Genomic DNA, 22,194 nt, shown 5'->3' with positions numbered 1-22,194 from the left:
AGTCAAATCCCAAAGAGTGGCATTCTTTCTTTGGTGCAATTACAATTATATTTCTATGGGAAGAAACAAAGGACTAAGTGGAAGGAGTCCTCCCAAGCATAGCTTTTCATCCTCTAGCCTTTTTAAAAGGAAAAAAAGAACCCACCAAAACATACCACAAAAGAAACCACAACACATAAGCAGCAAACCACACTGAGAGAAAGACAGAAGCTTGAAAACTCGTATTTCACTTCACTCTTTTTTCTTAACCTACACTGCTGTATCTAGAGTTCCTACAAACACCCACATAATAAAAGCTAATTTGGTAAAAACAAGCACAGAGATCCAGATAATCCTGCATGCATCTGTAGTTCCAGTAAGAACTGCCTAGGTTTTGCACAGAGTTGTATTCAACTTGTTGAACCAAAGGCAGATGAACCTTACTCATTGAGTACAGGCTTACTCTGTAATAAGACTTTTACTACTGACTTCAGCTATATCTGAAATTCTTAAGCTAAAGACAACACTGAGGTATAACCAACTGCTCTTAGATAAAAGTTTCCACATCTGAAATAAATGTTACACAACCATGAAGACACCCAAATTCAAAACAGTCATTTTTGTTTGGATTGCAGTTGGGCCTTGCTTTAGAAAGCAAGCTATTTAGTTCCAGAGTAAACCTCATTACAATTCAGACTTGAGGTGGAGAACTGTCTACACATGAAGTCCCAAAGCACACCTAAACTCCTAGGTCTTGTCCAAGATCAGTCGCCCTCACCCACACATTAAGGTAGGCACAATATCCTGTTTCAAAGCAGGAGAAAGGACCTTCAAACAGCCAGATTCAAGCAGTGGAACAGTCCATATGAATGTAAAATCCAAACACAATCCTTGACTGATCCAAAATGAAGATGAGCCACTGCCCACTGCATGGCAAAAACGAACCAAAAATAAAACAAATAAAAAAATATAAAGAAAATAAAAAATAAAGGAGCTTGACTCTTTAACTTGATCATGTAGACAGAATGGATCAAATGAAGGCATGTAATATACTTACAGCTTCTTCAGATTTAGTGAGGGCCAAGAATTAGAATCAAAATGTGTCTAGCATCTCCTCTTGGTTGCTACATCCACAAGGAATCAAGGCACAAGTCAGTGACAGGCAGCAGCCCCCCTCTCACTGCATTCCTGCAGGTGACAGGACAGACACTCACCCTGCAGTTGTAAGATACATCTCCTCAGCAGCAGAACATGCTGTGCTGTAACCCACTGATCGATTCACCACAGAGGTTGTTCAGTGGTGCACTGTCTGACCTGGTGTCACTGAGTTCTACGATGCTACAGAAGAGGTGTCCAAAACTGTGACAACTTACTTTCATTTCAGAATTAGAAGAGAGGCACAGTACTGCTTCAGCACAGGTAACACCCTGTTGAACACCTCAGAATCACAGAATGTCTCAAGTTGGAACCTTGCCACATCCTGGATGCTATTCACATGTTTGCATCAAACACAGACATGTCTGCTATTTAAAAAAAAAACAAAACACATTAGGTTTGGTGGGGTTTTTTTAGGTTCTTTGTGGTAAAGAATCTTGGTCAAGCTTCAGTGTTAACATGACTTATAAAAACACCAAAGAGCAGACCACAGAACTGCTAGTGATGAACATAATTGCATTAAGAAGGATGTGGCCTTCAAGATCATGGTAAACCAAGCCAAGGCAAGCAAAACTTGTACTGGAGAAATTGAAGTGAATTTTGAATTAAAGAAGGCAATGGTACTGTTTCTCTTTGTTGATCTTTCCATCAGGGCAGGAAAAAGCACAGTAATAAGCATGTTCATGGGATTTTAAAAGCATTCCATGTAAAAAGCAACAAAACATAAAGTCCATTCTTTGCAGCCTGAGCCAGAAGACAGTCCTGAGGGAGGCACAAGAACTAGGCAGTTCAAGCAAGACACACAGTTTGTTCTTTCTAAAAAGTTACAAAGCAAAGTTAAAAAGAAAAAAGTCTGGCATCACAGCAACCCCTTACAACCACTACAAAAGAAACAAAATGTCATGAAGCTGTGTCAGGGGATATTTAGGTTAGGTATCTGGAATTAGGTTCTTCACCTAAAGGGTCTTTGGGCACTGAAACAGGATCCCCAAGGAAGTGATCACAGCACCAAGCCTGACAGAGTTCGAAAAGTGTTTGGACAATGCTCTCAGGCACATGGTGTGAATCTTGGGGATGTCCTGCGCAGGGCCAGGAGTTGAGTTTCAACCAACCTTGTAGATAGATCCCTTCCAGCTCAGGACTGTTCCATGCTTCTATGAAAAACATACTATTTTGATATGAGTTTCTAACATCTGTTAAAAAATAAAAACTTATAAAGAAAAGAAATCATTACTTTACCTTTGATATTTTTAAGCTTTTTTTCAAACAAACAAAGTAGAACATCTCAAAGTCTTACTATTCTTTTACCAGTAAGGCAAGCAAATATTGGGATTTACAAGAGCAAAATCAATAGAAGGGCTTGTTGAAAACCCTCTTAAAGTAGGCATGATGAAATCAATTGTTGTGAAGAAAAGCACTTTAGCAGTGATTTGCATAAGATCAATGATGTCTCATTGTCAAGATGTAACAAGACTGTTTCTAAATTTCTTAAATGCATCTCATTGCTGACATCACTCTAAATACCCAGATGCCACAATGGTAGAAATCGTTTACATCTGAAAGTGCTTTCATATATTGCTTACGTGGGAAGAATCAGAGAGGTATGTGGGAAGCAAACATGGGATAATCCATTCCTCATGACTGTTTCCCCAAACTTAACAGAAATTTGCCTAATACCAGTCATTCCTCTCTTGACACAAAAATTTCAAACTCGTCGCTCTGCACGGAAGCATCACTGAATGCTGTCTTACCTTTTGCACTTCCTAAAACATGACTGATTAAAAGAAATCTGAAAACAAACATTTTCCCTTGGGTTGAGGAGTTCAATGCCAAACTTTAGCCTAAGGCACATTTCAAAGCCAAAATGTTAATCCTTGGGTGGGGGGTGCTGGTGTTATGTTTTTGATGGTTTCTCATTTAGAACAGTTGTGATACAAGTGTCTGTAATCTCCTAACAAGAATATCTTCTTTCCTCAAACTCTAGGAGGAATGCCCTGTTGCAGTGTCTGCTCCTGCAAGTAAATAAAATCAACACAGTGGGTAGCCCATAGCTTTGGTACTGCACTGGATAAAAGGTAGTGGCTATAGTTCTGACTGAAGTCAGTTAATACCTTAATATTGTAAAAGACAATAACCAGAAAAAGAGGACTCCAAAATTTTACTATGACCTATGATAAAAGAATTCACTAATGGTCTCTGCATTCCAGATATCAAGTCTTGTATCATCTTTCTGAATTTTTCCCAAACAAAAAAGCCAGCAAAGTCCACTAGAAGCTGGCCAAATGAGCAACATATCTCATCCAGAGGGCAGTTAACTGTAAAATCAAAGAATATATGAACTACCAAGAGTAACTATTTCTGGAAGGGGCCCTCCACCTAGAATAAGAAAATAGAAACCAGTCACAAATTCAGAAAATGCCTTCAGATCCCCTGATAACAAACCATCGTTATTTCAAAAGGAATTAACCCCCTCCCTTGCTTTGTTTTATCTTATCCTACAAGCCCCTCCCAGTCCAAGTGTATTTCTCTTCTGTGGGCTGTCAAGGTTGTCAAGAAGAGGGCCATGTGTTTTGCAGAGTTGCTGAAGTTCAGAAGATTCATGAATTAGAGAAAGTTTAAGGTCAGAAAGGACCATTAGATCATCAAGTCTGACTTCCTATAATATGACAGACTATAAAATTTCAGACAGTTACCTTATTATTGAACCCAAACACTTAAAAGATGATTGAAGAATAAATTCTGTTTTAGCTAAAACAATTGTTTCATGACATACTTTCTTTTTCTGTACCAGATTAAAGAGCTCTCCAGAGCACTAGATATTTTCTCTCTGTGAAGGTATGCTGTAATTAAGTAATTTCTCAAACATCTTTTTGATAAGGTAAACAGACTGATCTTAAATATTTCACTGCAAGGCAATTTTCAAGCTCTTAAATCACTTTCATAATTGTTTCTGGCACCATCTCTAATTTTCAAAAAGGTTTTTTCTTTTAGATGTGGCCAGAAGAAACATAAGCTGAAATACAGTCTGTTTACCAATGCAGTATAAAAAGATAAATTCACATATTTGCTGACATTTGGCTGCTTGTACATCTAGCACAGTCCTTTATCTGTTGAATAGCATACCGATTTTTCTTCTCTCAGGAAAAAAGTAATAAAAATTATAGGGGGGTTTGTGACCAAGTAGTGCAAGGAAGTATCAGCAGAACTTGGCAGTAACAGCGAACTTTAACTATCTGGTCATCTTTTTGGAAAGGACACAGCAAGATACAGGCTATCCAAATATGTGTGAGCAACCATTTTTAGTACAGAAACTGAGGAAAACACCCAAAGCAAAAAATGTTTTAGATTATACTTCAATTCACTGGAAATGTGAAAATTGAGGGCACCTTGGTTGAAAGAAACTGTAACATGAGAGAATTCCCATTTCTAAGGATGGGAAGGAAAAGGGAGACTAGGAGAATAAAGTCAATGAAGATTACAGAAAAGGACTTGGATAAATTAACTGGTGGCCAGGATCCTGTTAAAGGTAACTCGGAGGGAAGAAGAAAGAGTTCAAGAGAGATCACAGCTCCATCAAGGAGTAACATTTACAGCATAATGTGGAAGTAAAGTAAAATGTGGAAAAAGGCTACATCGTAAGCTCTTCAAGGGCCTGCAACTTCAGGAAAGCAGAGGTCTGTGAACACAAGCAGGTGAGAGAGAAAAACACGGCAGTACAGGGACAAAGTCAGAAGGGCATAAAGAGAAAGTGAGCGGTAACTTAAAAAAAAAAAACAGAATTAGTAGCAAAAAAAGCATTTTTTACATTCCTTAATAGTAATAGGAAAATTCAAGAAAGTGCTGATCAGGCTATTTGCAGAAGAATCAAAGACATATGTTTTGGTTAAGTCTTTACTATAAGAGACAAATACAATCTGATCTCTAAAACTAGTGACAAAAGGGACAAAACATTAAGAGTAAAACAAACAGGGAAACCAGATGACAAGACACTGCAATAAGTTAGATGCTGTCAGATGAGTTCAGCCTAACCAAGCTTACTTAGGTTGGGTAAAACCATGATGTCAGCCTGTGCCGTGAAGTCAGTAGAAGAACACCAAACTCCAGTATTTCCAACGCCTGACTGCACTGAAATTTTGCTTATCCATCACATCTATATCCACTCAAAAGCAAATCAGCGAAATTTTAAGAGTTTGAATTATCTTTATTTTTGAAATTTATTCTTAACTCCAATCAAACCAGTGACTAAGGTCTCTGCCCATGAACAACCACATTACTTCAATATGTAGAACATTTAAATACAGTGCAAGGGACTCCATGAGAATTAATTGAAATTCCCTCACTGGCATTAGCAACTTTTCAGAGCTTTAGAGAATGGATGGAGTTCCAGAAAAATTAAGAGGGAGAAATACAGCCCCTGTCATAAAAAGCTGCAAAAAGGAGGTAAGAAATGATAAATTTTTCAATTAGTTTCAGTTTCTGAAATATTTCTTGAGAAAACCAAGACCAACAAGACTTCATTTTTTTTTCTTTACAACAAGAAAATAAATACCTGTCAATATAGTTTTGTCATGACCAAAATTTGGCAAGCCAATTAAATTTCTCCTTCAGTAGAAAAAACAGTTTTTTAATGGGAAAGAAGCAGTGGATGACACATAAAAAGAAGGGGATGACTCATAAAAAGAATAAAAGGAAACAAGGACTAAATTAAACTATTTTAAGGCTAATACAAAATGTGTTCAAAAATTTGATGTAGAGACTAGAAATAGAAGAAAGATGCTATGAATGGGGCTCAGCAGGGGTCCATCCTGGTCTAGCGTACTGCGTGTTTTCTTTCGTAACTTGGATAATGGAATGTCATTCATATAGAAACTGTACTTTTAAAAATTTCAGATGATGCTAAGTTTGAGAAAGACAGAAAAACACTGTTTTTTCCTCCATGGGATACACCAAAAGTAATAGGAAGTACATTTAAAGATGTACACACATGAAAATAAATTTTAACAATTTTGAGGAGCTTTTAGGAACTGTGAGTCAGTTCTGAAGCAGCTGAACTCACAATTACACCAAGCCTATTTTAAAACACATAATCACTTGACTGTGTGGCATCCCAGAGCAACAACAGCTCATTCAGTGCACTGTGCTTAGACCTGTGTTTCCAAATATATCCCATTCTCTCCTTAACTGTCTTTCTCTTTTCAATTCTGCATTAAGTGAGAGGTAATGGAGAGCCACTGACATAGACTGAAAGGTGTCAGCTATTCAGTTCTGACCACTCCACCAAGAACACTTTGTACTCCCAAGTGTTGGTGATTCTTGGTCATAACTGCTAGGACAGAGTGAGCCAGCGCTACCACCAATATTTCAGCACTCCTGGCATAACTAGCAGGAGACCTTAACTTGCTGGGATCTTACCTGTGAACTTTCTCGGAACACATGGACATCTCACTCATCCCACCCATGTAGCTGAGCACAGGCTTTATGAAAGCATGCCCAGACATGAGGGCTTCAGGTTACCCTCACCTTCTACTCCTGTTACTACAGGCCCTGTCCCCATCTTTATTGCAGGTCCCCTTTAAGAACTGAAAGGCCACAATGAGGCCTCTCCAGAACCTTCCTTCTCCAAGATGAACAACCGCAGCTCCCTTAGCCTTTTCTCATAGCAGAGGTGTTCCACTCCTCTGATCATTTTTGTGCCCCTCTTCTGGACAGGTCCAAGTCTTTCCTGTGTAAAGGACCCCCGAGCTGGATGCAGTACTCCAGGTGGTGTCTTTATGTACTCCCCATGAAGCCACCAGACATGGCCCAGATGGCTGGCACTGCATGCTGTGCCAGGACAGCCTGTAGATACAGCGACCATAACTGTGCTGAGACAACTGAGCAAAAGCACTGGTGTATTAGAGGCCCGTGAGAAAAATGTTTGGACTGATGGACTGATGCCCATTTAACTGAGGCAGCACAGAATACATGAATACATTGAATGAATGCTGACTACTTGTTTTTTATGAAATAAGAAGTGTATGTATTTGGTTAATAAAATAGAAAATACACTTTCCAGGAATTTAAAAGAACAGAAAATTTTAAAAACATGTCATGCAAATACACTAGTGAAGAATTTAGGAAAGGCATCTCAGAAGACAAGAATAAATACGTAACTTGATCAATTAAAAAAAAAATAAGACACTAAGACTTAGGCTTATAATACTTGTTATTCCTTTTCACTGAAGTAAAATATCAGCAAAACTATGAAGTGAAACTAAATGGCTTCCTATTTTCTTGCATATTGAATTATAGATGCTCTTTACCTTCTAAGGTGAAATTACTTCTTTGTATTTCCATAATCTGGTTCTATCCTGATCATCTATTTGATCTTTACCAGATCATGAAAAACAAGCAGAAGAAAAAAACATTTCCCTACACATAGGCTGTCAAGGTATTAAAAACTACTGCTTCTGGATTTCATATCCGGAGGTTTCCTAGACACCCTCCATTATTCTGTCCATCTTTAATGCATATGTAGTGTGGTCAACTTAATGCTGCTATTGAAAACAGAATTTTGCATTTCTCAAATGAAAGCAAAAATACAAAAACGCCCAAATATTGCATCTATGGGAGTTTTTTTGCATTTAATTTCTGAGGTTCCTTTTAGGGAAAAAGTCCTTAAGGCAATATAAGCACTTAATCCAACTCAAATACTAAAGAGGACATAACCTTTTAAATCATCTTAAATATTTACGATGCCATAAGCTCTTAAACTTCCTGGAATACTTAGCCTTCCTTAAAACCTCACAGTACTCAAAGTCCCTTGAGCAACGTAAGCACCTAAACTGCTTCAAATCCTTTCAAAGGACACAACCTTTAAACCAACGTTGTGTCTAATTTTTAGAAATATTTTTGTTTCTTCAGGCACAATTCTGCCTGGTTTTGTCCACAAATCATGTAACTATTCAAGGACTATTCACATGCTTCCCTTGACACAATACTTCCATCTGATGGAAGGCCTATGCATGAAAGATATAAAGCACCCTGCCAACACTGGGAAAGTCAAGGCAAGTAATGCAAAAGATGCCCTTGGTCCAAAACCTGGCCAGCTTCAACTTCACTAGAAGTGAAGTAATAGAAACGCAAGACAGTGACCAAAGCCTTCACAGTATCGTGTTCATATCTCTACATGATGTCTGGCAATGAATAAAACTAGGTTCATTGTATTTCCCCATTAGCTTATGATAGCAACCAAGAAATTGCAAAATTGACATCTTCAACAACAGCAACAAATGTGATCTCTGGATGGGAACCCAGCACTAAGTACTAAGAATAGAGCCGGAATACAAGCCACACTTGTAGCGTAGAAGTACTCAGCTAAAATGTTACAACCACACACTGCTTCAGGACTTTAATCCTTCAGGATGATGTCATGTCCCCATTCATTTTCTAACCTGATTTATTTTTTTAACAACCGTTTGGTGAACTTAAGTCACTCTGTTTCCTTCCTCCATGAGCCCTTTAAATAGGTCTGGAGGGAGTGGAAAAACATTTCCGAGTAAAGCAACCTCACACACAAGATCGAGAGGCAAAAGCCCCCTTTCCAGAATTTCCCCATTCAGGCTTTCAGCGTTTCCTTATACTCTAGGAAGGGAATCATCTGTATTTACGCTGAGCCTGGTGAGCAACTACAACATTGTGCAAACACTATAAAGTCCACTTCACCAATTTTATTTACTTGGTAACATTATCAGTTGGTGCTAAATATTTGATTGCCACATCCTATAATGGCTGGTCTAACACTACTGAGAGTTAATGGGTATTTCATAACTAACGCCTTCCTGCCATTCAGTTAGTCTCAAACTGGTTTCCCTAAATTGTTACCAACTCTTCTTTTTCTCCTTTTCCTGGGTATCTTTTACATGTATTTACGAACTGCCTATTTCCTTACATCCCAAGTTACCCAGTTCCACCCATGAGTACAAAAAAATGTACAAAATTTTCAGCTATTTGCATAAGCACAACCATTTAAGAAATAATGCTAAAATTAGTGGAAGTTTAAATTGTTTAACAGCAGGCTACAATGGAAACGTGTTGGCTTTTCATAAATATAGTAACATAGTATTTGGTTTTTTAGCTTTGGCACCTGTGGCATTTGAGAAGCATCATCTTACTAATTCACAGTGTTCTACCAAAGTAACTATCTACTGGCTCAGTTTGAAGAGCACAGGAATGGGTAAGTCATTGTCTCAGTGCCATACATATTGCCATGGGACCAGAATATTGGCTGATGGGCCAAAAGCAGACTTTGATAGCCAAGAGCTCATAAATCATGTTTAAATGTCCAGTGAAGACCTACAGACACCAGCATGTAGCAATCTCCCTGACAAAGACTGACTATGATAGAGAAACACTAGAAATGCACACAAAATCAGAAACCTGGGCACAAAGCAGTGAAACTAAATGCATCATCTTTCAGGCAACAATGAGAGTAGTACGTACTACAACCAATGCCTTGTCCAATGAACTACTTCATCAAAATTGCTGCTATCAGCAATACCCCTCACTATGTGCTGTACTAAATACAGCACAATATGCATATACTTTTGTGCGTGCACACATGCACACGTATGTGTGTGTATATATACATACAGCTTATTACAACACAGAAAATTACAGAAGGTTACAATGGAAAGATTATCAAATTTGGCTTTCAGTATTACCTTCCATTTTTTCCCTAACTACTGATAAATAAGGTGTAACTTTGCCACTGATTTTTTTATCATATAACCATAGAAAAGGGAGTTGAAAATTACAGCCCTCCACTGGTCATCCAGTTCTCCTCTTTAAGATATCTGTCCAAAGTGTGCTTTAGAAATGTGAATAAAGAAGGTGGAATCAAAAACTCCTAAGAACACCCTGTAAATGATAGTTTCAATAGAAACAGACTAGGTAAAAACAATTTCTCCTTCACCACAGTTTTAGACATACAAAACGAAAATATCCCATTGGTCACAGAAGTACATGTGATTATGAGAAAACATTTTAATTACAGAAGAGATGTCGAGATGGGCAGGCAACAAAGCAACAAAGAGACCCTCCACAGTTACAGACTCTAAACTACTATCTGAGCAAAAAATGGAAATATTACGTTACTCAGAGACATGAAAGGGTGGGGTTTTTTACAGACTTCTTTATGACAAGGATCCCCATGGTCTTACATAACTAAGAAAACATCAGCATTAGGAAATAGTAGAATCCAACAAAAATGGCCTTGCACAATAGAACAGCTGGAGCTGAACACTTTACATGCATGTGGGATATGCTTCAAGATACTTTACTTCATACTAGTGTATAGGTTTGGTACATTTTTCAAGTACTTGCCCTTGTTTAGCTTCATCATCAGCAAGGTTCAATGAGAGGCTGGTCTATCCTGATACTTCTCAAGTGCAGTCCTGATTTGAACTAAAATACTAAGAGATGCTGCAGAAGCCAAATAATACTAAGATGGTAATCACTCTTGTTCTAGGTATAAGACCACATTATTTTTGTTTTCTATGGCAAATTTCTTCTGCTGTGGCAGATCTATATCTTTTCTTTCTTTAGACAACTGAGTATTTACAGCCATATGCAGGAACTCAATAAGCAAACTCCAGGAGCAACTCCTTGGCAGACAATGAAGAGCTTTGTAGTTTAACTGTAGGGCTTCAAAATGAATTTCTCCAAAAACACGGAGGTCTCAACTTCAAAATACCCAAAGGCTTCTATTTCATCATGAATTGTAGAGGACTTTACAGTAATGTATGCATGTTAGGGGATTTAGAATGATAAACTTCAACATGCATGCTTCAAACTACTGCAAAATCAAGTAAAAATCTAGAAAAATTTGATCAGAGTCACTGATTTTTGCAGGTGAAAAATTAGAAGTACATGCTTTACTAACATATGGCTGGGGATTGTTCATATGAGTGCTCAGTTTCAGATGGTTCATCTGGAGCCCATCTTCCCCCATGTTCAACATTTTCATCAGAAACAAGAACTGAGAGATAATGAACTCTTGGAGGAAGGTTGATGACCTTGATTCTGCTCTCAATAACTGTCTCAGAAACCATTTATCGTATCTTGCAAAAATGCAGGTATAAGATGCACCCTGAGAATCAAAATACCATTTAACTGCTCCACTGAAGAGCTCTTTCTCCCTAAAAGACCTGATGACAGACCATTTTTTCCCCTGGGCTAAGATACCAGCTAAAACTGTGATTCTTTCTCTGTCAGAGTAAAATTAGGGGAAGGAGGTGGAGAGAAAGGGGATCACATTTTAGTTTTATTCCACTGATGCTGCCGCCTGTCAGTAAAAGATGAAGGGCTGAAATCCCATCAGTCTGGATTTGCAGATCTGAGGATGAAGAATTAGTATTTTTCTGTTTTTGCAGAAAACTCCTTGATGTATGGCTCCATTATTGAATGTTAACAGCTTCAGTTTAAATTACAAATGAGGTTCTATTAGCATAACCCGTACTTGGTTTCTATTTAAAAATATGATTTTCGCCAAAATTGTGTCAGTTGAGAACCTAAATGTTTTCATTTGTGCCTACAGATAAAGGAGAAAAGCTATTTTACATTTCACTAACTCAAAATATGAGGTCTAGAATGGTAAAATATTAAAGAACACTTTTAAGATACTGTTGGTATCTCCTTCAACAGGAGGGGCAAGAGGTGAATGAATGGTGTTTAGGAATGGTGTACCAAAGGCAGACATAAACAGGCAGCAGCGCTGAAGGGGCAAAACCCAAAGCATCTTTTACAATTGTCTCTCCAAAACAATTTTTTAAATAAGATTATTTTAAAAGCCCTAAATTGCAACGTGAAGAAACTGTTTAATTAGCTTTGTTTAATTAGCACCATGTATGTTTTCATCAAAACACACTACACAGCAGATGGTTTCTGCTCTTATACTTTTCAACTATAGTGCTTGTGTCTCACCCTTGAAAAGTTGTTTTTGATTAATGTACCTCCTACCGACGGTTTTAACACATAAAAATATGCTGGTTTTCTGACATATACAGGCATCAGCATATCAGAACTCATGAAATTGTTACTCTAAATGGCCAGGTTCCAACTGCACTGTTTGCACAACGTTATCTTCTGTAATATTACACAGCGCTTCAAGATGTACAACAGCAAAGAGAACCAACAGCCTGAGCCAACTATCACTGCAAACAGCCAGGCTGTTTGGGAGGATTTTGGTGTTGGAATGCTTATGCTGGAGTTACTGTCTGCCCAGACCAAGTCAATCTGTTTCTCTACGCCTTATGATCTCTATGTGGAAAATACTGACACTTCCTGAATTACCTGTGTGCAACAAAGGTACAGTAACCAACATACCATAAAACTGAGATGGTATTTCTGCACTCAACCCACCCAAGTCTTAGCAGTGCTCCACAGTGGGTTAAGGTGATACTTAATTCATTGATGTTTTCTATAAAGTTCTTTGAAATCCTCAGATGAAATGCAGTGTGTTATTAATATTATCACATGTTATGACTTATGCCCCAAAGGATCTCACCATGCTTTGTTAGCTGTATACAAGAATCCCTTTATTACCATCCAAATGCTTCTATCTCTGAAGCGTAACAGTGCAGCTGTTTGCCAAAAGACAATTCTTTATAAACATTTACTGATCTTATATGAAGAATATTCTGTTCCACTACAAATGCATGTTTCACACCATTTCCAGTTCCTGAACAGCTAAATGCCAGTGAACTGTAACTCCACACAGGACACCAGACTCTATATAAACGTCATTTTAGCAAAAGGCATCTGCTTAGCTGGCATCCTTATTTAGCCTATCATGCAGCTTTCACTCACACCACAGGAAAGATCTCTCAAATCAAAGTAATACGATTCTACCTCTCACAAAGTAGAAAATGAATGAAATTGACAGTCAGAATGGCTAAGGTCCAATTAATTGATGCTCTCAACCAATTCAGGAATCTAATCCAAAATCCTCAAGAGAAAAGAGACCTTATATAGGCTGAAGAAATGAAGACATGCTGACAAAAAGTTTCCTTTTCTCTCTTCCTTGTTTGCAACTTGAGACAAGATGCGTAATACATAGGTAGTTTTAGAAGAACTATCAATACATACTTATACTTTCTAAAAATGCCTGCAACAATCAAAACATCTTTCCCTTTTCCCTATTTGAAACTTCAGGTTGCTTTTAAATTTTGAGTCAGTATAAGAGCATGACAGGAACTTGATTCACTTTCTACATGGAATGGGATTGAGCCCAAGTGAAATTTTCTATTATTAAAAAGCCCCTGCTGACATAGATGCCTATGCTGTGGAAAAAACTCTTCTGTTAACTTTGATGCAGTCATTAATGTGTTTCTTGAACAGATACTCCTCAGGTTTCTATACTCAGATTCATTCACTGAACCCAGATATTCTCAGCCTGCTGGATCTCAGTTTAACCCTCACACAGGGTTAGGACAAAGTGTCATAAAATGTAGAGTTCAATAAAAATAGGCACAGTTCTTCAGTACTCAAACATCCTCTGTTTAGTGGCACCTTGGCTGAACTGCCCTTTTCATTTGCTCCAAACTAGGGTCTTCTGGGTTTTCTGTGATAATGCGTAAAATTCCATTCAAAACTAAGTGTTCTTAAAGTTGCAGAAGGATAGGAACAATACAAACTCAATCCAAATAAAGTCGGGCAATCTCATAAGCTTGAAAAAAACAAAGCCCATGAAACTTGTTTCAACTACAAAAAGAGACAGCTTGCCAGCTTCAGTGAAGCTTTGTGTATTTACCAGTGAGAATCTTGGCCAGCAAGTATTGATGTAACAGTGTTTCTAAGGGAAATATTTTTTTATTGTTTAGAACACATAACTTAGTGATACTGAGATACAAACATTGGTCAATGTTATTTTGTGCAAATATTAGAAGGAGTAGGCAGAGAAAATAAAAATTATTAACATGAGGTCATCTCCATTCTCTAAGCACTTTCTTTAGGCCAATTTGCAAGCACTCTTTTTAAAAACAAATCACTTCCTCAGCCAAATGCAGATTCAAGGAGTCAGTATTTGCTGTAGTTTTACACTAGAATAGACGCATGCTGCTACTATGCAATACTGAATGAAATGTGCCACTTTAAATAACAATGAAAAGATGGAAACAAAATGAAAAGAGACCCCTCAGGTACAAAATGTAATGTTCAAAGCGAAATTACAACTGAAAGAAAAGTTTTATACACCCCAGTGAGGGTTAATCAGTCAACCATGAGCAGAAGTACAGAAACAGTGCTTACCATAAGCAGTCCTGTGCATTTCTGAACAACAGGACAATTATAACTGAGACCATCTTTGAAGCATATTCAACTCCTGTCCATAGCCTCATCACAGTGATGTTAAAAACATGTATGAGATAAGTCTAGGTAAGTCTAGCCCTCCAAGGTAATAATTCAAATACGTGGCAATTAGACACAAAAAGACATCTAATAATAAATTACACCACAGTTTCTATGTCATATGCCTACATTTTAGCTAAAAAGCAAAGAGAGCTAGCATACATCACTTCTAATGCCTTTTAGACACGTTCAACTATTCCATGGCAAGAAAGTGCTCCCCACATACAGCCCATACCCATGAAAAGTGGGACTGAAGGAGGTGCTATGCTATTATACTGGGTTAGCCAATGTAGCTGCCATTACTCAAGTATAGACAATAGTTTAAATTACTAAGGAAATCTAAAATACTTCAATACAAATGGAAAACAGCATTTCATCACAATCTCATTTAATAGAACACATTATCAATTAGTTGACAGTAGAGCAAATTGTTTCAAATTGGAAAGCCACCTAAATTCTTGCTCTTAAATCAACTAGAAGTGCAATTTTGTCTGCCATATTAGCACCAGATTTTCTCAATCTTCTGTTGCAAGATAAAAGGCAACAATGCCAGAATTTCATGATACATCTGTTTTACTACCTTATTAGAAATCAAGTAATGACAGAGTTAAAACATTTGCATTTCTTAACCTAGAACCCAAATGTAAGAAAACACCCAGAATCTATTGATACTTCATATTTAATATTAAAATGGGGCTTGAAGTGCATTGTTTTAATGGTAACACACAATATCTAAGAGATATGGAAAATGTCCTTTTAATAAAATTGTACGTATCACTATAACCACAATAATTTTTTAAATAATTTTGTTTACTACTGTGAGAGCAGGATGCTCTTGTCAATGTCAGTGATAACATTTCTGCCTCTTAAGTCTCAAATTATGTCACATGAGATGGAATTTATCTGTCTTAATGTTTAATACAAAAATTAAAAGTCTAAATTTGTGCCAGTCACCTTAGGTTGCTTTTATTGCCAGTGACAAGAAACAGGCATCTCTAAAGAAAGAACTGTCTCATCTAAAGACAGAAATAAAAAGAGTCTATGGGAATCCTCCCCTGGAAGTCTCCATCTCTCTTCACTGACTAAAGAAGCCTATGGTGACCAGCTCAGATTTACACTACCTATATTTTTAGATGGCTAACATCATGGGAAATTAATCCCACTCTTGACACCCTTCTCAAATAGCATTTGGGAAAATTAAGCATAAAATGCAGAAAACCAGAATTACCAACAAGTGTAAGAATCAAAATACTCTGTCCCAGAAAAATTCAAAAAACAAGACCCTCTTGTGAAAATAGCAGGGGATCTGTAAATTTGAAATGACATACAGTGTTTGATCTCCAAGCCAGGACAGACTCAGTCATTTCTAGAAGATTAAGAATATACAGGGAATATTTTCAGAATATGCTGACAAAGTAATATGCCTCTTCTGAGTATGAGTAAGCAGCAGTTTTCAAAAGCTTATAATTCAGCGCAAGAAGGACAGACATTCAGAGGCATGGCAAAAGACACATCTTATAACCCATTAAAGCTTCCCTTTCAAATTCCAAGTCCATGCTCAAAAGCAAAGAAGAGGTCACAGACCTTTTTTTGGTCCGTTTTATTTTCCATTTTCAAGAATGATACACCCGTCTCACAGAAACTTTTGCAAAGACATTCAAACTATAGCAAAACTGTGGGCAGAAAATGTCTGCCAAATTAATTGAAGTTAAAATTCAAGAAAGCTGGCACTTGAAGAGAGTCCTTTTTCCTAAGTATTTCAAAACAGAAGGAAGCCCCTCAATCACACATTCATAGAAGATAGAAGGCTATGTTGTGAAGTCTCACTGTACATTTGCCGAGGTTTTACATGTTTGCCTTGGCATCCTCTTGAATTATGGATTGCCTCAGAATGGCCATTTGCAAGTAACTGAAAACAGAGCTTATAATGAAATTCTTAAGTCACTTTATAGGTCTCATTGATCTCTAAAAACACTTCAGGAAGACAGCTATTTCTATTGTGGATTAATGGAGCTTGCCTGCAAGGCTTTGTTCCTAGTTATGTCTTTTTTTTTTTCCCAAGCACAAAATGATACTAAAAATGTATCTTTCTTGCCATGGATCAAGTGAAAAAGACGCTATTTTTAAACATCTTAAGTCCCCATCATGTGACTGTTCACATCACGTGAAACCTGGTGTTAATTCAAAGCTAAAAGATAATTTCACAGACTTCAATGTGATTTTCATAGTTATAATCACAAGTCTTTAAATATAATTTAACACATTTTAGAAAGCTTGCAAATTCTGCCACATCTCATTTTAGCCAAAACTTAAGGAAAATACTAAACTGAATAACTAAATACTTAAAACAGAATTTTTTTTAAAAAAATTAATATCATAAAACAAAATAGCAGAATATTTCTGATTTTGCTTACCTATAAATATCCCCAAAATCATAGAATAGCTGAGACTGGAAGGGACCTCAGAAGCTCATCGAATCTAAACTCCTGATCAAGAAGGGTCAGATGCAGGAGGCTGCTTGTCCCTTTGGGTTTTGAGCATCTCCATGGATGGGGATTCTACAACCTCTTTGGGCAAGCCTCTCCAGTGTTTGACCATCCTCAAGATGTCAAGTTTTTTTTTCAAGGAAGTTTTTTATATTATGTTTCAATGGAAACATAACTTAATAATCTGTATGCAGTTTGTACCCACTGCCTCTCATCCCGTCACCAGGTGGCAATGAGAGAAGTCTAGCTCTGTCTTCTTTACACCCTCCCATCAGGTATTTACTGTGAGAATGAAATGTTATTCAGTATTTCACTGTTCAGGAGACAAGGATCTTGTGCCTAAATTAGTCCAACCACTATCACCCAACCTACGTATCATGTTTGGTGCTATACAAAATTAGGCTAGCATCTTCAGAATTCAGAAATTATGTATGTATATATGAATTATACACTATCATGCCTGCACTATAAATCACAATAGAACACCTGCTTACTTTCTAGTCACTTATGACCATTTACTGGTTTTGGAGACCTGAATTTTAACTTACAAAGGACACAAAAGACTGCTCTATCACAGTATGAAATGCACAACAAAACAGTAGTTCCCCATTAGATAATAAGTAAGGGTGCCTCACACACATTTTTTAACTCTTATAAATGGCAATGCACTAAAAATATCTATAAGGTCTGAGACTATAGCTCACCAAGGAATTTAAGCTGCAGAAACTAGCGCAGCTGCTGTCATGTGCTCCCCCACACTTTTAGCTGCTAATTCCCACCCCCATCACCCTTTGTACCAGTGACAGCCCTTGGACAGCCATATGGAAGAAGGCTGGGATAAACCCAACTGAAAACAAAACCAAATAAATAATTAGCTATTTTCAGTCTGATCTATTCTCCAAATTTATCAACAGCTACACTTGCTGAGTGAGGGAGAATGACAATATGGGGAGGAGAAAAGAAGCTGGCACTGCATCTTACACAGATGTGCCAGGTTGAAGTGCTCATTGAACGTTTAGGCTAAAGCTAAGCAGTCAACACAAGCTACTCAGTGTAAGAGCATTACTCAGGCATTGCTTTCAGAATGAGCTGGATTGGCCTCTGGAGATGCCTGCTTCTCTCCTGAGGGAAAGCAGAATCCAGAATGACTGAGATACAGCTGCTTAGTTTCTATGTATATAAATTAACCAATATCTAGATGAATAGAAAATGGTAGAAAAACAGGTTTTTGACTCTTACAGCACTTCATTCCCATTAACTATTGCCATTTGGAAAAAAAAAAATTGTAGCATAGCTTACCATCACACTAACATCAAAAAGCTTACCATCACACTAACATCAAAAGGGTATGTATTTTCTGCATGGTCCACAAATTTTTTTCCTAAACCATATTTTACATCTATAAGCAATACGTTTCAGTGATGGGTACTGTATTCCTCCCACAGGGCGTATAAATCCACAGCAGAAATATAGCCACAGTTCAGTTATAAATCACTTACATCTCTTCAGAGTCACTTTGTCACTATGCTGTGCTGTGGGAAGGGATGGTCTTTTCCTTTTTGCTCACACTGGTCCTCCTTCCAAAAGTGTCTGTCACTTCTACGGCAGATAAGGACAAAAGGTCCTTAACTTTCACGCGAAGTTATCTAAGGGTAAAAAGGGAAAGGAACACAGTAAGTGCAAGCGTCCATATTGCGTTTTATAGCAAGGTATTACAACCATCTCTTTAAAACACACACGTCAGTGTCATCCTTACACATATGTACTGCACACTGAGGAAAGAATCCCACACACTTCACATCTTTCTTTCCTTGTATGAGACACATGAAGTAGTCACCACTCCTAGAGCAGTCACTTGCTTCACTTCTGAGATTCATAATAACAAGATCGTATTACTTTGAAAAAGCAAGTGTACAAGTTAAAAGATGGTTTCACATTATCGATTATTTATTTTGTACCACAAAGACACCGTAAATACTTCTGGCTGGGTTCAAGCAGGCAATCACAATTTGTTGCACACAGTCTCACTAGAAACCATCTTGGCTAGCCAATATTGATAAACATTCTAATCTGAATCTTCTGTTAAACAAAACAACTCTCTACTGCACTACATCTTGCCACTCAGAAAGTGAGACCTGGGGTTTATGATAGATAGGTCTCATTGAAATTTCTTCATGGAAACTTAAAACTCACCACTCCATCAGAGTCAAATCTATAAACTGAATGTTAAAAATTACTGAGAAAGGAATAAAGGACAAAGTGTAACATGTCATTTGCCACTGTATTAATCCCTATCTTGAAAAGCATGCTCCACTCTCTTGTCCAGCACAGAACAACACAACTAATTAGCAAAGGTTCAGAGAAAAAAACATACATGATCAAAGGCTTAAAATAGTTTCCATATATGAAGAAGAATTCAGTACGCCACCAATATCCAGACTGGAAAAAAGATGACTTAAGGAAGGGCATGATAGAAAACAAAAAAATACTAAAGATGAAAAGACTGCACAGACATTGTATGCTCCCTATCCTTTGAACTCAATAACTGCCTAATAAAAGCCAAGTTCAAAAGAAAAATGGGAGTTTCTTCTCCCCAAATTGTGTGACAGAACTATGAACTTCTTCCCAAGGATGCTGTTTATGCAAGGAAGTTTCATAAGTCAAGAGGAAGATGGAGGTATCCTTGGAAAACAGTCACCACTGGAGGTAGATGACAGCTTAAGTGAAACATTGGTCTGAACCAGGATAACCAGTCCTATCTCCTTCTAAATTCACTTATGTTAGTGCTAATTCAACAAATTTTATATCCATTTTACACTGATCTATTCACCACTCAAGAACAAGAATTACTGCATTAGGTACACAGGGAGTCTAGTCTTAGTTGCATTTGAAGTACAGGCTAGATCCTTTTGAACACCGAAGGAAAATCCCATGGTTCTCTGTACTTTACTATATGCTTAATAAATTTGATTGATTTTTCCAAAACACCATCACCACTGAAAAAATAAAATAAAACCAAATGAGGTAGCAAAGTCTTACTGTAAAGCAGCAGTAGCCTTCCTCTACCCGGTCCACAGTCCCAAAGCAGCCAGGACAGAGGGCTACAAAGCAAGGTTCTGCTTCTCAAGTTGTTCCCTGGTCTCATGGGTTTGAGTCTAACTTCATCCATGTGTTCCCACTCAGTTCAACACTTATATAAATGCAGGTCAGCATCTCCATTTCCCAAGTTTCATCTCAAAGTAAACCTTAAAAATCATATAATCTGTATTCCAATATCTTCTCTTTTCCTTTAATCTCTAGGATACAGCAGTGTTTCTGATTTATTTTGGGCAAGTGCAGATCAATTAAAATTCCTTCAGGGAAGCCTTCTGAACCAGCAGAAAGTGAATGACTGTCATCAGGAACAAACACTTTTTGCTGTCATTGACTGGTGTGTCACACTTTTGAGCAAAAAGTATGTTAATTAATTCTATCCATACCTACCAGGTGTACCAAAGGAATATAAACAGTCCTGTCTGCTGTCTTACTAGATACAGATCTTTGTGTCTGTGAACCAAGTATCCCTATATGTAGAGCTGTGCATTGGCACATTATATGAAGAAGCAGCCTGTACTAGCACAAAAAAACATAGCAGGACAGAAATAACTTTGTTCAGACATCAGTATGCAACCAAAATCCTTTTCACAAGATGCATGAATTAATACCCTCAAATTTCACCCAAAACCCAGACATTTTCTGGTATATCTACACACATACCTATTCATTAACGCTCTTTTTAGACCCTACAGTGAGAATTTGAATAGCTTACACTTTTTTTGGCCAGTTTGAAATATTGGATCAAAGTATGTTTACTGTTCAATCTATTCCCCTCTCTGAGAAAGAAGAAGCTGCTACAATGTTTGCTGTTCTATTTGCTTCTGCAGCTTAAATGGCTACACTGAGGATGAAAAGAAATTCACTGTACAGCATGCTAATGATCAAAGCCTCATGTACCACTGGCCTATAGCAACATTTTAGGCTACCTCTCCCTTCTATTATTTGTCCAGCTTTTCTGTTTAGAACATTAAGGGTAGGAATATAACCAGATAGCTCAAAAGGTATTCAAGGTCTGTTTGATATCCTTCACATCACTTCGATACTAACTATAAATAAGAGCAAGCTGTACCAAGCAAGAACCAAATGTCTTAGCATTGATATATGAGCAAAGACAAGCTTCTAGAAAAATGGCAAAATTTAGAGACATGGGTTCCAGGTATACTAGAGAAGGCAAAATACTATTGCAGGATAAACCTATTGAAAACAATTTGATAGTAGCAATAACAATTCAGAATTATCATCACCACTACTTAAACACTGAGAAAGAACTACATGAGAACAAGTGGGTACCTAATGGCTGTCAAATAAAAGCCTTAATTTTTACTCTTTCCACATGTGGCTTCAAGTTACTATTAACGAGTTTACAAAGTCTTCCCATGACTATCGTCTTGACTCTCTCAAACAAGTGCACATGAAGCAGGAGAAGTTGATACGCATTTATCTCACTTGCAAGTATTAGAAACCAATAGCAACCCCAAAAAATCACGTTAACTAAGAATGCATTATTCTCAACCATTTTTTATATAATTTCACTTGAAGGTTAAATAAGCATTCATGCCTGCTTTAAAAATTTATTCCATATATTCCTTAATTCAATTATACCCTGGTAGAAATCCACTTACATCAAAGATACACGAAGAAGTTTTTACATGAAGAATTTCTTAGCTTATTTTTTTTAATTCTGGAACAGCACAGTGATACAACTAATCTGCAATTTTAAAGACACGAATATATTTCAGAGTACACACATATTAATTTGGGATATTAAAAGCTACACTTACGTGCAAGCTCACACCATTCCCACACATTATCTAAGACACAAAGTAAAAGCTATGCATCATAACATGATCTTATTAGCATAACAGTTACGGGACCTTTTTGGCAATTCATAAATATACAGCTGCCTTACAAAGCCATCCCAAATAAGCACTGATAAAATATCTTTTGACTGCCATGTGTTTTTAGAGTTTGCTAAAGAAAAATGAGTTATAGAAGAAGTATTTGAGGACTATACAAGGAAGTTTCTTAACTCTTTTGGGATTAATATGATATAAAATTCAATTTTTGTAGACAAGCATCCTATTAATTTTAC

The 22,194-nt window shown here is 37.3% G+C and overlaps 1 protein-coding gene across 1 annotated transcript in view; it reads right to left on the bottom strand.

Annotated features, from left to right (window-relative positions):
• Positions 1–22,194, bottom strand: part of FOXP2 (forkhead box P2) — a gene marked incomplete at its 3' end in the record, with an annotated part of 394,472 nt that overhangs the window by 324,353 nt on the left and 47,925 nt on the right. The window contains exon 6 of the mRNA XM_082280538.1: positions 18,506–18,652. The remainder of the gene's footprint in view (positions 1–18,505; positions 18,653–22,194) is intronic.

This window comes from Coloeus monedula (genome assembly GCF_965178545.1).
Source record: "Coloeus monedula genome assembly, chromosome: 4".
Classification (NCBI taxonomy): domain Eukaryota; kingdom Metazoa; phylum Chordata; class Aves; order Passeriformes; family Corvidae; genus Coloeus; species Coloeus monedula.
The sequence above is the reverse complement of the archived record's forward strand: the minus strand, read 5'-3'. Positions and strand labels throughout refer to the sequence as shown.